Below are 16,886 nucleotides of genomic sequence, written 5' to 3'. Positions count from 1 at the left end.
TCTCTGCAGGTCATTCACTAGGTCCCCCCGTGTGGTTCTGGGATTTTTGCTCATCGTTCTTGTGATCATTTTGACCCCACGGGGTGAGATCTTGCGTGGAGCCCCAGATCGAGGGAGATTATCAGTGGTCTTGTATGTCTTCCATTTACTAATAATTGCTCCCACAGTTGATTTCCTCAAACCAAGCTGCTTACCTATTGCAGATTCAGTCTTCCCAGCCTGGTGCAGGTCTACAATTTTGTTTCTGGTGTCCTTTGACAGCTCTTTGGTCTTGGCCATAGTGGAGTTTGGAGTGTGACTGTTTGAGGTTGTGGACAGGTGTCTTTTATACTGATAACAAGTTCAAACAGGTGCCATTAATATAGGTAACGAGTGGAGGACAGAGGAGCCTCTTAAAGAAGAAGTTACAGGTCTGTGAGAGCCAGAAATCTTGCTTGTTTGTAGGTGACCAAATACTTATTTTCCACCATAATTTGCAAATAAATTCATAAAAAATCCTACAATGTGATTTTCTGGATTTTTTTCCCTCAATTTGTCTGTCATAGTTGACGTGTACCTACGATGAAAATTACAGGCCTCTCTCATCTTTTTAAGTGGGAGAACTTGCACAATTGGTGGCTGATTAAAAATGTTTTTCCCCACTGTATCTAGTTTTATCCCTCCGGTCCGCTTTGGGGATCCTTTACTAGATTAATTGTTTCCTTCATTTGTATAGTGTGTGTGTGTTAACCTCTGAGATTAATCGTTCTTCTCTTTGGGGTCGAGGGGTCACTCTTGAGGAAGGTCAGGGGTTGGACCACAGAGGTGGAGCCGTAATGGATGAGGTGTGTGTGTCTCCATGCTTGCGTATGTGTGTGTGAGGTTGGACCAACACAGCTGGAATTTGACCCTTTTGTTCTAGTGAATGTGTCTGTGTGCCCTTGTATTAACGTGTATTAATGACAGTGTCTGAGTTAAACACTGTGAAAAACGACTGATTTCCTTTACTCCGCTTTCTCTCTCTCTATCTCACTCTCTCTCTCTGACCTATAGCAGCCTAGACCGCAATCCGCTTCACGCTTCTTTTGAAAGCTGAGACGCAGTGAGACCATCCCCTCCCCTCATCTAACAGTGTCGTTATCAAAGTAAAAGGAGAAAACACGCTGACAGACTTCCATTACACTGACCCCTCCAACCCTGTCTGTATATGGTTCTAATAGAACGTCAGCACATCTCTCTTGTCTGTCTGTCTGTGAAACACACTGCACTCATTTAGAAGTCATTAACTCAAGGCTGTCCATATCAAACTCTGTCAGAGTGGTGTTCAGCACCAGAAAGCCTTCACTCCGCTGCCTTAGATTTCTCAGTGATGGGCACCACTTTCCCCACAATGGCCTCACATTAGAGCTGGGACGATAAACCAAAAAAATTATCGACACCGACCATTTATCGAGGACATATTACTGATATGGATAATAACCATAAGTAGCCAGTTTACTAGAGGAATGTGAAGTTTAAAATGAAATAGGCCTAAGCCTGCTAATATGGGCTATTGCTAACGGGACAATTGATAACATTCAAAGTAGTAGTAGTTTAAAGGGTCAAATAGAAAAGTACTGGTGCTTATACATTTTGTAAACTTATCGTTCAATTTATCGTTATCATGATAATTCAGTCAATTCATCGTGATATGGGCTTTGTCCATATCGTCCAGATCTACCTCATTTTACATTTACATTTGAGTCATTTAGCAGACACTCTTATCCACAGCAAGCGCCTTGCATAAGGACACATCAACAGATTTCTTTGTACCTTATCAGCTCTGGGATTCGAACAAGGGACTTTTCGGGTTACTGGTCCAATGCTCTAACCGTTAGGGCTAGGCTACCTGCCACTCCTCATATATCAGCCTCCCCAGCGCTGCAGAATGTGGAGTGTGGAATGCCTTTGTGTGTGAGACTTCTCGCCTTCAGGAAAGTCAGAGCCAGAGACAAAACAAAGGTCTGTTTCTAGAATATGTCAGAAAGGAGCCATGTTGGAGACGGTAATAAATGTGTCCTTTTTTATTTGGAGACGACGTGTCTCTGGTATTAATTTGATCCTTGAAAGAAGAGTTATTTTAAAGTGAGTCGGTCCGTCAAAGAACATTTAGGCTGAGCAATGGTTGGTGAGGAGCAGATTTTACGGTTCTGTTACAGCCTCATAATATTCTGGTATTTACCAAGAAATGTGGTAACAATGGGCAGGTTCTGGTGCTTGATTGACTCACAATGTATTTAATTAACTGGAATTGTGTGTGTGTGTGTGTTAGAGAGGGAAACAGAGACACACACACACAAAGAAAAAGACTGTAGACGCATGCAAAGAAAGAGAAGGGCAGGACATAAAAAGGCAGGCATCCACGCATGTAGGGCTCCCCTTCTCTGGGGTTGGTGTCAGCCTCTGGTCCCTTCTCTGGGGTTGGTGTCAGCCTCTGGTCCCTTCTCTGGGGTTGGTGTCAGCCTCTGGTCCCTTCTCTGGGGTTGGTGTCAGCCTCTGGTCCCTTCTCTGGGGTTGGTGTCAGCCTCTGGTCCCTTCTCTGGGGTTGGTGTCAGCCTCTGGTCCCTTCTCTGGGGTTGGTGTCAGCCTCTGGTCCCTTCTCTGGGACTGGTGTCAGCCTCTGGTCCCTTCTCTGGGGTTGGTGTCAGCCTCTGGTCCCTTCTCTGGGGTTGGTGTCAGCCTCTGGTCCCTTCTCTGGGATTGGTGTCAGCCTCTGGTCCCTTCTCTGGGGTTGGTGTCAGCCTCTGGTCCCTTCTCTGGGATTGGTGTCAGCCTCTGGTCCCTTCTCTGGGGTTGGTGTCAGCCTCTGGTCCCTTCTCTGGGGTTGGTGTCAGCCTCTGGTCCTTTATCTCCTCTCCCTGACTGGAACCGGGCCCGCTCCACAAGGGGGCAAAAGGGGGCTAAGTGCCCTCAGTTGCAACTTGTGCCCCCTCAGTTTTAGTTTTATGTCCCTATATAAAAATAGCTAAAAAGTTCAAATGATTGAGTGACAGGTTGGCGAAAAAATCAGTATTTCCGCTGTGCTATGTCAGCAAAATTGACAAAGCACACTGCGCTGTGTATACGAAGGCTATGGAAAGCGTCTGGGGCGGTTAGGAATGACTCCTTTGGGTTTCCATAAAAAGCGGGACAAAATGCTCCGTCTGTAATAATTAATTTGGATTTATAAGGGCGGGTTCAAGTTTACCATTGAAGCTGCTTCACTCAACTCTGCCTCACGCCCAACCACTACATAGTTTAGTTAGCTTCTTAGCTAGCTGTAAAAAGCGTTAGTGTTATTAGCCTTAGCCCATTTAGCTAGCTAATCTGCCACGATGGATGTCACAACTTGGCTTCGCCAAAGTACCGAAAGCCAAAGGAGATACTAAGCTATATATAATTGTTTTAAGAAGGTCATACCAAGGATTATTTTGCTATTTGGTTTTGAATTTTAAGACCCCTTGAAGTATAAAAAAAAACATATACAATAATTATTTGATGAACAATTTTATTTGGCCATACTGCTATTAGCCCACACAAACACATTGAATAACAGATTCACTACATGGAACAACAGATAGTCCCCCCCCAAAAAAATCTAAAGGAAGTTTGTTCTGAAGTGTCTGTTCTATATCTGCGACACACTGTATAAGAAAGATCAGGAAACATTTGTTTAGTTTTTTCACATGTATTTAACTCCTTATTTTTGGCACTAAACAGTCTCCATCCAGTGAGGGAAAAAAGTATTTGATCCCCTGCTGATTTTGTACGTTTGCCCACTGACAAAGAAATGATCAGTCTATAATTTTAATGGTAGGTTTATTTGAACAGTGAGAGACAGAATATCAACAAGAAAATCCAGAAAAACGCATGTAAAAAATGTTCTAACTTGATTTGCATTTTAATGAGGGAAATAAGTATTTGACCCCATCTCAATCAGAAAGATTTCTGGCTCCCAGGTGTCTTTTATACAGGTAACGAGCTGAGATTAGGAGCACACTCTTAAAGGGAGTGCTCCTAATCTCAGCTTGTTACCTGTATAAAAGACACCTGTCCACAGAAGCAATCAATCAATCAGATTCCAAACTCTCCACCATGGCCAAGACCAAAGAGCTCTCCAAGGATGTCAGGGACAAGATTGTAGACCTACACAAGGCTGGAATGGGCTACAAGACCATCGCCAAGCAGCATGTTGAGAAGGTGACAACCGTTGGTGCGATTATTCGCAAATGGAAGAAACACAAAAGAACTGTCAATCTCCCTCAGCTTGGGGCTCCATGCAAATCTCACCTCGTGGAGTTGCAATGATCATGAGAACGGTGAGGAATCAGCCCAGAACTACATGGGATTATCTTGTCAATGATCTCAAGGCAGCTGGGACCATAGTCACCAAGAAAACAATTGGTAACAAGAAAGCACATATACAAGCCCGTCTGAAGTTTGCCAATGAATGTCTGAATGATTCAGAGGAGAACTGGGTGAAAGTGTTGTGGTCAGATGAGACCAAAATGGAGCTCTTTGGCATCAACTCAACTCGCCGTGTTTGGAGGAGGAGGAATGCTGCCTATGACCCCAAGAATACCATACCCACCGTCAAACATGGAGGTGGAAACATTATGCTTTGGGGGTGTTTTTCTGCTAAGGGGACAGGACAACTTCACCGCATCAAAGGGACGATGGACGGGCCATGTACCGTCAAATCTTAATAATATGCCATTTAGCAGACTCTTTTATCCAAAGCGACTTACAGTCATGCGTGCATACATTTTTTTTTTTTGTGTATGGGTGGTCCCGGGGATCGAACCCACTACCTTGGCGTTACAAGCGCCGTGCTCTACCAGCTGAGCTACAGAGGACCACCAAATCTTGGGTGAGAACCTCCTTCCCTCAGCCAGGGCATTGAAAATGGGTCGTGGATGGGTATTCCAGCATGACAATGACCCAAAACACACGGCCAAGGCAACAAAGGAGTGGCTCAAGAAGAAGGACATTAAGGTCCTGGAGTGGCCTAGCCAGTCTCCAGACCTTAATCCCATAGAAAATCTGTGGAGGGAGCTGAAGTTTCGAGTTGCCAAACGTCAGCCTCGAAACCTTAATGACTTGGAGAAGATCTGCAAAGAGGAGTGGGACAAAATCCCTCCTGAGATGTGTGCAAACCTGGTGGCCAACTACAAGAAACGTCTGACCTCTGTGATTGCCAACAAGGGTTTTGCCACCAAGTACTAAGTCATGTTTTGCAGAGGGGTCAAATACTTATTTCCCTCATTAAAATGCAAATCAATTTATAACATTTTTGACATGCATTTTTCAGGATTCTTTTGTTGTTATTCTGTCTCTCACTGTTCAAATAAACCTACCATTAAAATTATAGACTGATCATTTCTTTGTCAGTGGGCAAACGTACAAAATCAGCAGGGGATCAAATACTTTTTTCCCTCACTGTATATCCTGTGGGCATCCTAGAGCAAAACAGGTGTCATATTAGTGTGTAGCCCAAACTGTTCGGACGCTACAGACAGAAGTTGGCAGATCGACTGTATCGACTCTAGATGATGTGGGGGTTGTAGAGCAAAACAGAGAGCAACATCATGTTCGTGAGATCTCGTCTTTCCATAGAGGGGTCATAATAGTTTGTAGGCCAATTTGTTTGGACGCTACATACGATTTTGTGAGAAGATTTTTGGGATGTCTCATGGTCTGACAAATACCGCTCTAGCTCTGTCACCTTTTACCGCAGATGCGGAAGTGCGACATAAGTGGATGTGGTGGATTGAGATGCATCAAATGCAAAAAAACATATCTCTAGCTTAAACTGGGGATTTGTTTATTATGCTAATTAGACTTCCTCGGGGGTGCTGACATCGACCTTAGGGGGTTAAGGAGGATCTGCAACTCTTCTGAAAAGGTAAGAAATAATCTAGCTGGTTGGTTTTTGTCAAAATCTCGGTGGTATAGTCAATGGCGTCATTTCAGAAAAAACCTAGGGTATGGAATGGCGAAATGACTTCCTTAGCCACCAGCCTAGGGTTTTCAACTGTCTTGCTTTAGTGTGTAGGGCACTGTCCATGGTGCTGGTAGAGCGCAGTGGAGATTTTACGCCAACCTGTCACTTCTTGGTCAAAAGCACTCAATGGTTTTGGCATTTGAACTTTATGTTTATTGTGGTATAGCGTGATATAAGCAGAATTCAATATAATTCCAATGCAAGAACCCCCCAAATGTGGGCCCCCTCACCTATTTCAACTGCCCCTTTAGTCACTTTATCCTGGTGTCGGGAACAGACAAATCACAGTGTGCCCTGCGAGCCAACCCTTCACTCAAAGATAGCCCCAGAACACACACAGGACTGGGAGAGAGGGAGGGAGGGAGGGAGGGAGGGAGGGAGGGAGGGAGGGAGGGAGGGAGGGGAGAGAAGTGTGAGGCGGGGAGGGTGAGGAATAGAAGAGAAGGAAGACGGGATGAACGGGTGGGGAATTATACAATAATAATAATTGTATTCCCAGCCATGGGGTGGAGAGGGAGAATGATGGAGCAGCAGGGTAAATGGAGAATGTATAATTTGGTGGTACTAAAATAATAATAATCCTTTCTGGCGTCCAACCTGGGGACCGAGGAAAGAGGTGGTGAGGAGAGTGAGTGAGGGTGGGCTGCTAAGTTAGAAGTGATAGTTCTAACACCATTGTAAATATAACACATAATTGTTTATTTATTTTCCATTTTTTACTTTAACTATTTGCACATCGTTACAACACTGTATATAGACATACTATGACATTTTAAATGTCTTTATTATTTTGGAACTTGTGTGAGTGTAATATTTACTGTTCATTTCTTGTTGTTCATTTCACTTTTGTTTATTATCTATTTCACTAGCTCTGGCAATGTAAACATGTGTTTCCCATGCCAATAAAGCTCCTTAAATTGAAATTGAAAATTGAGAGAGCTATCCTTTCACCATAAAACACCCCTGGACAGAGAGAGAGAGAGAGAGAGAGCGAGAGCCGTCCTCTCACCATACAACTCTTTAAGACCACTATAAGGACAACTTTGCTTCTGTCCTTGGTAGACATACAGTATGCACTCACAGGCTCTGTGCTGCTTTACTCCAAATTGACAGACTGACGTGTCTCTCACTTATAAACCTGTTTACAAAGCTTTAGTTACCCCAATTGGATAGCATGACATGATCACATAACATGTAGCACACGATTAGTCTAAATGAATAATATTTTCCAATTTATTCACACACTTTGTGTTTATGACTAGCCATGCAAACTTTGTCAGTCGTCCTGACCACCTCTCACCTTGTAGCCTATTAGCTGGCTACAGTATGTGGCTATGGCAGGAGTAGACTGGGCCGGTCACACTGGTCTTGGACTAAAATAAATGTCCTTATATTTCAGGGTCCAGCATTGTAACCATGACATTATTTATTTTCCCTGTGGTGTCTACTTTGGTCCAACTTCCTGTCTGGCAACTGACGCTACGCAAATAAATACTGTAACGCTGCAGTTAGTCATGGCACTGTGCACTGGCAACACACAAACACACACACACGTTTCAGAAAACTCTACCAAGTATGTGTCAAACTCTCTCCCCAGTTTGGCCAAAGGCAAACATTTATTTTATTTTTCTTTCATAAAATGTGGTGTTTTATTTTTGACCCTGTGCTCTCATTTCCTACTTTGTAGACGTGTCTAATTATGGAGGAGGCAGGTGGGAGCCAACCAATCAGATGGCTAATATAAATACTATGCATGCCAGTCTCTCTTGGCTAAGAGTTGAGGAGAGACTGACTGCATCACTTATTTTTTATAAAAAACATTGTGTTGAAACAGCTCTGACATGCACACTTACCCCACTAGACATGCCACCAGGGGTCTTTTCGCAGTCCTCAAATCCAGAACAAGTTCAAGAAAGTGTACAGCACAGAAGGTTGGTGGCACCTTAATTGGGGAGGACTGGCTCGTGGTAATGACTGAAGCGGAATAAGTGGAATGGTTTCTTCATGTGTTTGATGCAATTATTATGAGCCATCCTCATCTCAGCAGCCTCCACTGGCATACAGTATTATACAGTGGCTTGCGAAAGTATTCACCCCCTTGGCATTTTTCCTATTTTGTTGCCTTACAACCTGGAATTAAAATTGATTTTTGGGGGGTTTGTATCATTTGATTTACACAACATGCCCACCACTTTGAAGATGCAAAATATTTTTTATTGTGAAACAAACAAGAAATAAGACAAAAAAACAGAAAACTTGAGCTTGCATAACTATTCACCCTCCCAAAATTAATACTTTGTAGAGCCACCTTTTGCAGCAATTACAGCTGCAAGTCTGTTGGGGTAAATCTCTATAAGCTTGGCACATCTAGCCACTGTGATTTTTGCCCATTCTTCAAGGCAAAACTGCTCCAGCTCCTTCAAGTTGGATGGGTTCCGCTGGTGTACAGCAATCTTTAAGTCATACCACAGATTCTCAATTGGATTGAGGTCTGGACTTTGACTACGCCATTCCAAGACATTTAAATGTTTCCCCTTAAACCACTCAAGTGTTGCTTTAGCAGTATACTTAGGGTCATTGTCCTGCTGGAAGGTGAACCTCCATCCCAGTCTCAAATCTCTGGAAGACTGAAACAGGTTTCCCTCAAGAATTTCCCTGTATTTAGCGCCATCCATCATTCCTTCAATTCTGACCAGTTTCCCAGTCCCTGCCGATGAAAAACATGGTGTTCTCGGGGTGATGATAGGTGTTGGGTTTGCGCCAGACATAGCGTTTTCCTTGATGGCCAAAAAGCTCAATTTTAGTCTCATCTGACCAGAGTACCTTCTTCCATATGTTTGGGGAGTCTCCCACATGCCTTTTGGCGACCTCCAAACGTGTTTGCTTATTTTTTTCTTTAAGCAATGGCTTTTTTCTGGCCACTCCTCCGTAAAGCCCAGCTCTATGGAGTGTACGGCTTAACGTGGTCTCTTTGCAGCTCCTTCAGGGTTATATTTGGTCTCTTTGTTGCCTCTCTGATTAATGCCCTCCTTGCTTGGTCCGTGAGTTTTGGTGGGCGGCCCTCTCTTGGCAGGTTTGTTGTGGTGCCATAATCTTTCAATTTTTTTATAATGGATTTAATGGTGCTCCGTGGGATATTCAAAGTTTGAGATATTTTTTTATAACCCAACCCTGATCTGTACTTCTCCACAACGTTGTCCCTGACCTGTTTGGAGAGCTCCTTGGTCTTCATGGTGCCGCTTGCTTGGTGGTGCCCCTTGCTTAGTGGTGTTGCAGACTCTGGGGCCTTTCAGAACAGGTGTATATATACTGAGATCATGTGACAGATCATGTGACAGATTGCACACAGGTGGACTTTATTTAACTAATTATGTGACTTCTGAAGGTAATTGGTTGCACCAGATCTTATTTAGGGGCTTCATAGCAAAGGGGGTGAATACATTTCTACGCACCACTTTTCCGTTATTTATTTGTTAGAATTTTTTGAAATAAGTTATTTTTTTCATTTCACTTCACCAATTTGGACTATTTGTGTATGTCCATTACATGAAATCCAAATAAAAATGTATTTAAATTACATGTTGTAATGCAACTGTCGTATCGGGTGAATGGTGGCAATTATTGCTGATGAACAAAGGAGTCCGCTCATACTGAACTTAGATCATAAGGTTTATTCATATCACAAGCTTCAGCATAAGTGACAGGTGACATGCCCACCCGGAGAGCGACGCCTCAGAATGGCCGCTCTGCCCTTTCATCGTTTAACCCCTACTTATAAACAATGCAAAAAGATGGGCTCCCTCTTCTGGCCAATCACCAGTCTCCCCTGTCTACAACACACTTCCTGTCTGTTGTATGTGGCGTTACACTAAAACATTCCCTCTTGATACTAAAATCAACATTCTTTCAGTTCCACTTAAAAACATTTAACAAAGGCATAATCCCAATACACGACACAACAAAATAGGAAAAACGCCAAGGGGGTTGAATACTTTTGCAAGGCACTGTATGAGATGGAACTCCCTTCCATCTCATATTGTTCAAATGATTAAAAAACTGATAAAGCAACACCTCACGGCACAACGCCTCTCCCCTATTTGACCTAGATATTTTGTGTGTATGTAATGACACTGTATGTAGGCTATGTATGTATTTTTAAATGTAAGTAGTTATGTCCTTGATCTGTTCTTGTCTATGTTCTGTATTATGTCATGTTTTTCTACTTTCGCAAAGCTAATGAGGATCGGACGGTATATTTGCACGGTAGAATTGAATGGCTATAGTTCATTTTTACATGTTTTGCTTGAGGTGCTTTTGAAAGCAAAACTATAATTTAAAACAGTTTTGGTATTGTTGAATTCGATTTTCATAATAGCAATCTAGGACTGATGGTTTGGTTAGCTAAACTAGCAAGTATGTTTGGTTACCACGGCAACTACTGTAGCTATCTAGTAAACTTGCTAGCGACTTCAGTGGATGTTGAACACATTTCTACCAACAAATGAACACATTTCTAGTGGCAAATGTGTTAAATTATAGCCATGGTATGAAAGGGATTATAAACTCGGGGCTCTATGCGTTCTCTGAAAAATAATGCAAGTCCGTGGAAGGTCAGTTCACACCTTCCACGTTGTTCATTATTTTCCATAGAATGCATTGAGCCCCGAGTTGATTATCCCTTACTTATTCTGGTTAGAAATTCACCATATGATGAAATTTCAGGTCTATGACAGACCATGCAGAGGTTGAGTCTGGGTAGTTTGATCCTTTTTATATCCCTCATAATGATCGGTAGCGTTTGCTGCTCCCCATGCTGTGTGGTTGCTGTGTGGTTTGTTATGACTAGCGTCCGAAGGAATCTGCACAGGCAAAATGTATTCCCAAAAATATTATCTCGGAAATGCCCCCCGCCCCAAAAAACAAACAGGAATAAAAAAAAAAAAAAGTATATATATATATATATATATATATATATATATATATATATATATATATATATATATATATATATATATATATATATATATTGAAGTAACAGAGTTTTATTCCTTCTGTAAATGCATTGATTAGTGAACAGACTTATTCCATGCGGTGTTAACCTCGTTCCGCTCATCACCCCACACCCTGGAACAGAAAAGACTGCATTTTTCCGTTATTAAATTAATGACCCCAAAAAGCGGATTATTATTCTTTCTCCATGGCAATAATTCATGGGAATAAAAATCATAGAAGTCAGTTTCTGGACTTTCATTTGCCCAATGTGATTAATACTGCAGTTAGTAAAATCTGGTGTGTGCGTGTGTGTGTTTGTGTGGGCACCGTGTGTGCAAATGTCCGCGTCTGTGTGTGTAAACAGGCTGGGCCCAGAGCAGCTGTGTTTCACAGGTTTCAGTGTTTTCATTAACATGGTGAATAATTAGCCAGCCCTGTCTGCCAACTCAGAGGAGTGAAACTTCTCTCTCTTTCTCTCTCCCGCTCTCTCTATCATTCCCTCTTCATCTCTCTTTCGCTCTCTTTCAATTCAATTTCAATTTTAAGGGCTTTATTGGCATGGGAAACGTGTGTTAACATTGCCAAAGCAAGTGAAGTAGATAGTAAACAAAAGTGAAATAAACAATAAATATTAACAGTAAACATTACACTCAGAAGTTTCAAAAGAATAAAGACATTTCAAATGTCATATTATGTATATATACAGTGTTGTAACAATGTGCAAATAGTTAAAGTACAAATGGGAAAATAAATAAACATAAATATGGGTTGTATTTACAATGGTGTTTGTTCTTCACTGGTTGCCCTTTTCTTGTAGCAACAGGTCACAAATCTTGCAGCTGTGATGGCACACTGTGGTTTTTCACCCAGTAGATAAGGGAGTTTATCAAAATTGGGTTTGTTTTCGAATTCTTTGTGGATCGCTGTAATCTGAGGGAAATATGTGTCTCTAATATGGTCATACATTTGGCAGGAGGTTAGGAAGTGCAGCTCAGTTTCCACCTCATTTTGTGGGCAGTGTGCACATAGCCTGTCTTCTCTTGAGAGCCAGGTCTGCCTACGGCGGCCTTTCTCAATAGCAAGGCTATGCTCACTGAGTCTGTACATAGTCAAAGCTTTCCTTAAGTTTGGGTCAGTCACAGTGGTCAGGTATTCTGCCACTGTGTACTCTCTGTTTAGGGCCAAATAGCATTCTAGTTTGCTCTGTTTTTTTGTTTGTTCTTTCCAATGTGTCAAGTAATTCTCTTTTTGTTTTCTCATGATTTGGTTGGGTCTAGTTGTGTTGTTGTTGTTGTTGTTGTCCTGGGGCTGTGTGGGGTCTGTTTGTGTTTGTGAACAGAGCCCCAGGACAAGCTTACTTACTCTTTCTCTCTCCCCATGTCTCTTTCTCTCTCCATCTCCCTCTCTCTGTCTCTCTCTGATCAGGTTCATTCATGAATATAAACTCTGATCTTATAACTGGAAGTGAGTCGTTATCCAGATGCATTACAACACCCACCGAAAAATCTATTGATTATAATCTCTCAAAAGTGAGACAACAAACACCATCTCTTTTCAACGTGATGGAGTTTGCTCATTTGAGTTTTTTTGTACTTATTTGCTTTCTTTATTTGAGGGATTTGGGGATGTTTTATTTTTCTACCCGCCTGCCAAAATATTGCATTTTCCCCATCCTGTTTTTTTGGAGTGCTACACTCCTCATTTATGCAGACTTATGTTAATTCACTCCTATCCACAACCCAGCTACACATCGGCCAATCAGAACTGAGGGTTTGTTACCCTGGTTTCTCAGTGGATAATTGACATCAATGACTGGCTTCCCATAGGTTGTACGAGAAATTCAATTTGGGCAAAGATAATCATAGTTGAAGATTTGAAGACCGAATTCCACTTTTGAAGATGAGCTTTAATATTTGCTCCAGATTAAATAACCATGAGAGAGAGAGAGAGAGAGAGAGAGAGAGAGAGAGAGAGAGAGAGAGAGAGAGAGAGAGAGAGAGAGAGAGAGAGAGAGAGAGAGAGAGAGAGAGAGAGAGAGAGAGAGAGAGAGAGAGAGAGAGAGAGAGAGAGAGAGAGAGAGAGAGCATGCACTTGTGGGCGAGCAAGCCTTTGACATTTGACACCATCAGGAGAGGGTGTTAGACAGAGAGAGAGAGAGGTTTGTCTTGTATATGCAGGTTTCCCGTCTGTGTTTTCTTTGTTTTGCCAACAATGCAGCCACATCTCAGCGACACACACACACACACCCCACACCAGCTTCTTTATGAATAATTTAACCTTTCAATCCAGAGTCGACCACTGGGACACGCTGTAAAGGAATTTTATTGATCATGTAAGCCTTGAAAATGTTTCAAAATTAATATTTAGTGATGAGTTAAATTTTTTGCATATTGAATGCTTCAGAAATTAACAGTAAACATTACACTCACAATAGTTTCAAATGTTTTATTATGGCTATGTACAGTGTTATAACAATGTGCAAATAGTTGAAGTACGAAAGGGAAAATAAATGTACAGATAAATATAGGTTGTATTTACAATGGTGTTTGTTCTTCACTGGTTTCCCTTTTCTTGTGGCAACAGGTCACAAATCTTGCTGCTGTGATGGCACACTGTGGTATTTCACCCAATAGATATGGGAGTTTATCAAAAATTGTATTTGCTTTCAAATTCTTTGTGGATCTGTGAAATCTGAGGGAAATATGTGTCTCTAATATGGTCATACATTTGGCAGGAGGTTAGGAATTGCAGCTCAGTTTCCATCTCATTTTGTGGGCAGTGGGCACATAGCCTGTCTTCTCTCGAGAGCCAGGTCTGCCTATGGAGAACACTCTCAATAGCAAGGCTAAGCTCACTGAGTCTGTACATATTCAAGGCTTTTCTTAATTTTGGGTCAGTCACAGTGGTCAGGTATTCTGCCACTGTGTAGTCTCTGTTTAGCATTCCAGTTTGCTTTGATCTTTGGTTACTTCTTTCCAATGTGTCAAGCAATTATCTTTTTGTTTCCTCATAATTTGGTTGGGTCTAATTTTGTTGCTGTCCTGGGGCTCTGTGGGGTCTGTTTGCATTTGTGAACAGAGCCCCAGAACTAACTGGCTGAGGGGGCTCTTCTCTAGGTTAATCTCTCTGTAGGTGATGTCTTTGATATGGAAGGTTTGAGAGTCACTTCCTTTTAGGTGGCTGTAGAATTTAACGGCTCTTTTCTGGATTTTGATCATTAGCGGACAACGCCCTAATTCTCCTCTGCATGCATTATTTGGTGTTTTACGTTGTACATGGTGGATGTTTTTGTCCCATTTTGTGAATTCTTGGTTGGTGAGTGGATCCCAGACCTCACAACCATTAACTGCACTGGGTTCTATAGCTGATTCAATAATTTTTTTCCAGATCCTAATTGGAATGTCACATTTGATCTTCCTTTTGATGCCATAGAAGTGAGGGGTGCTGTGGGACTCAGCTCTACTGACGTTAGGGGGAAGCTTGTTCCAAACTGGTCGGTCTCTGACAATACAAACAGACACATTTCTATTTCCATGTGTGTAAAGTGAGAAGCAGATCCAGGGATTCTCCAGCCTGTCTTCTCTTCTCTTTCCACCTGCAGGTTGACGTTTATTGTCATGAGTCTTGTCCTGGAGGCAGAACTAAGCGATTTCATCCTTAGATAGGCCAGCTGCAATGTAAAAATTCATGAAAACTAAAATGTGTTTTTTGGTCATAATTTAAGGTTAGGCTTTAGGGTTAGCAATGTGGTTGGGTTTAAAATCAGATTATATGACTTTGTGGCTGTGCCTGCTAGTGACCACTCTGCAGAGCTGCCTCCAGAACAAGATTCATGATGAAAAACACTACCCTGCTTTCCAGCCTGTCTGTCTTCCTCTTTCCATCTCCAGCCTGTCTGTCTTCCTCTTTCCATCTCCAGCCTGTCTGTCTTCCTCTTTCCACCTCCAGCCTGTCTGTCTTCCTCTTTCCATCTCCAGCCTCTGTCTTCCTCTTTCCACCTCTAGCCTGTCTGTCTTCCTCTTTCCACCTCCAGCCTGTCTGTCTTCCTCTTTCCACCTCTAGCCTGTCTGTCTTCCTCTTTCCACCTCCAGCCTGTCTGTCTTCCTCTTTCCATCTCCAGCCTGTCTGTCTTCCTCTTTCCACCTCCAGCCTGTCTGTCTTCCTCTTTCCACCTCTAGCCTGTCTGTCTTCCTCTTTCCACCTCCAGCCTGTCTGTCTTCCTCTTTCCATCTCCAGCCTCTGTCTTCCTCTTTCCACCTCTAGCCTGTCTGTCTTCCTCTTTCCACCTCCAGCCTGTCTGTCTTCCTCTTTCCACCTCTAGCCTGTCTGTCTTCCTCTTTCCACCTCCAGCCTGTCTGTCTTCCTCTTTCCATCTCCAGCCTCTGTCTTCCTCTTTCCACCTCTAGCCTGTCTGTCTTCCTCTTTCCACCTCCAGCCTGTCTGTCTTCCTCTTTCCACCTCTAGCCTGTCTGTCTTCCTCTTTCCACCTCCAGCCTGTCTGTCTTCCTCTTTCCACCTCCAGCCTGTCTGTCTTCCTCTTTCCATCTCCAGCCTGTCTGTCTTCCTCTTTCCACCTCTAGCCTGTCTGTCTTCCTCTTTCCACCTCCAGCCTGTCTGTCTTCCTCTTTCCATCTCCAGCCTCTGTCTTCCTCTTTCCACCTCTAGCCTGTCTGTCTTCCTCTTTCCACCTCCAGCCTGTCTGTCTTCCTCTTTCCACCTCTAGCCTGTCTGTCTTCCTCTTTCCACCTCTAGCCTGTCTGTCTTCCTCTTTCCACCTCCAGCCTGTCTGTCTTCCTCTTTCCACCTCTAGTCTGTCTGTCTTCCTCTTTCCACCTCCAGCCTGTCTGTCTTCCTCTTTCCACCTCTAGCCTGTCTGTCTTCCTCTTTCCACCTCCAGCCTGTCTGTCTTCCTCTTTCCACCTCTAGCCTGTCTGTCTTCCTCTTTCCACCTCCAGCCTGTCTGTCTTCCTCTTTCCACCTCTAGTCTGTCTGTCTTCCTCTTTCCACCTCCAGCCTGTCTGTCTTCCTCTTTCCACCTCTAGCCTGTCTGTCTTCCTCTTTCCACCTCCAGCCTGTCTGTCTTCCTCTTTCCACCTCCAGCCTGTCTGTCTTCCTCTTTCCACCTCTAGTCTGTCTTTGACTAGAAGCCCACAGAGCAGACAACGAACCCTCTAATCTTAATGCCCACTGGAAGCTTATTTTGTGTTTAGCCTTGGCTGTGACATTTTACACCCTACTTCCCCGTTGTGTGTATTAGATATGGTATAATATCTATAATAATAACTGTATTATTGTGTGTGTGTGTGTGTGTGTGTGTGTGTGTGTGTGTGTGTGTGTGTGTGTGTGTGTGTGTGTGTGTGTGTGTGTGTGTGTGTGTGTGTGTGTGTGTGTGTGTGTGTGTGGGCTAATCCATCCTCCTTGCTGAGTGTGTAAAAAAAAGACAATTTATGATTGTGTTATTACTTCTTGAGTTGGTAATTCCTTCTTAACCTTGTGCTGAAGGACTCTCTATGCACAGCAACCACACATGTGTCTCTGTGTGCACTGACCTGTACCTCTGTCCTAGCTGTGTAACATGAGCAGTCTGGACCTGCGGCACATCTCAGAGCTCAACAACAAGACGGTGATGGAGGTGGTCCGGAAATGTAGGAGCCTCAGCTCCCTCAACCTCTGTGTCAACTGGAGCATCAATGACAGGTACACATGCACGCACATGCACACACACACGGGGGTTCTATAGCTCCCTCACTTCCCATCTCAGACTAGTGTTTATTTATGTCTCTGTGTGTGTGTCCTCCTGGCATCATAGCCATGTCCCTATAATGAAGCCAGTATATCTTCTCTGCTTCTATATTATGAATGTGATGGTGTGTGTAATTGCTGCCGTGCACTT

General features: G+C 43.0%; 1 pseudogene across 1 annotated transcript in view; it reads left to right on the top strand.

The window, feature by feature from the left end:
- The window catches only part of LOC311144387 (F-box/LRR-repeat protein 17-like), a 407,455-nt pseudogene that overhangs the window by 137,293 nt on the left and 253,276 nt on the right, over positions 1 to 16,886 (top strand). Inside the window, exon 7 of the transcript in view lies at positions 16,560 to 16,690. The product of the transcript in view is annotated as an F-box/LRR-repeat protein 17-like (transcript). The remainder of the gene's footprint in view (positions 1 to 16,559; positions 16,691 to 16,886) is intronic.

The sequence above is a fragment of the Coregonus lavaretus genome (genome assembly GCF_964263955.1).
Source record: "Coregonus lavaretus genome assembly, chromosome: 17".
NCBI lineage: Eukaryota > Metazoa > Chordata > Actinopteri > Salmoniformes > Salmonidae > Coregonus > Coregonus lavaretus.
This window is presented reverse-complemented; position numbering and strand designations above follow the sequence as displayed.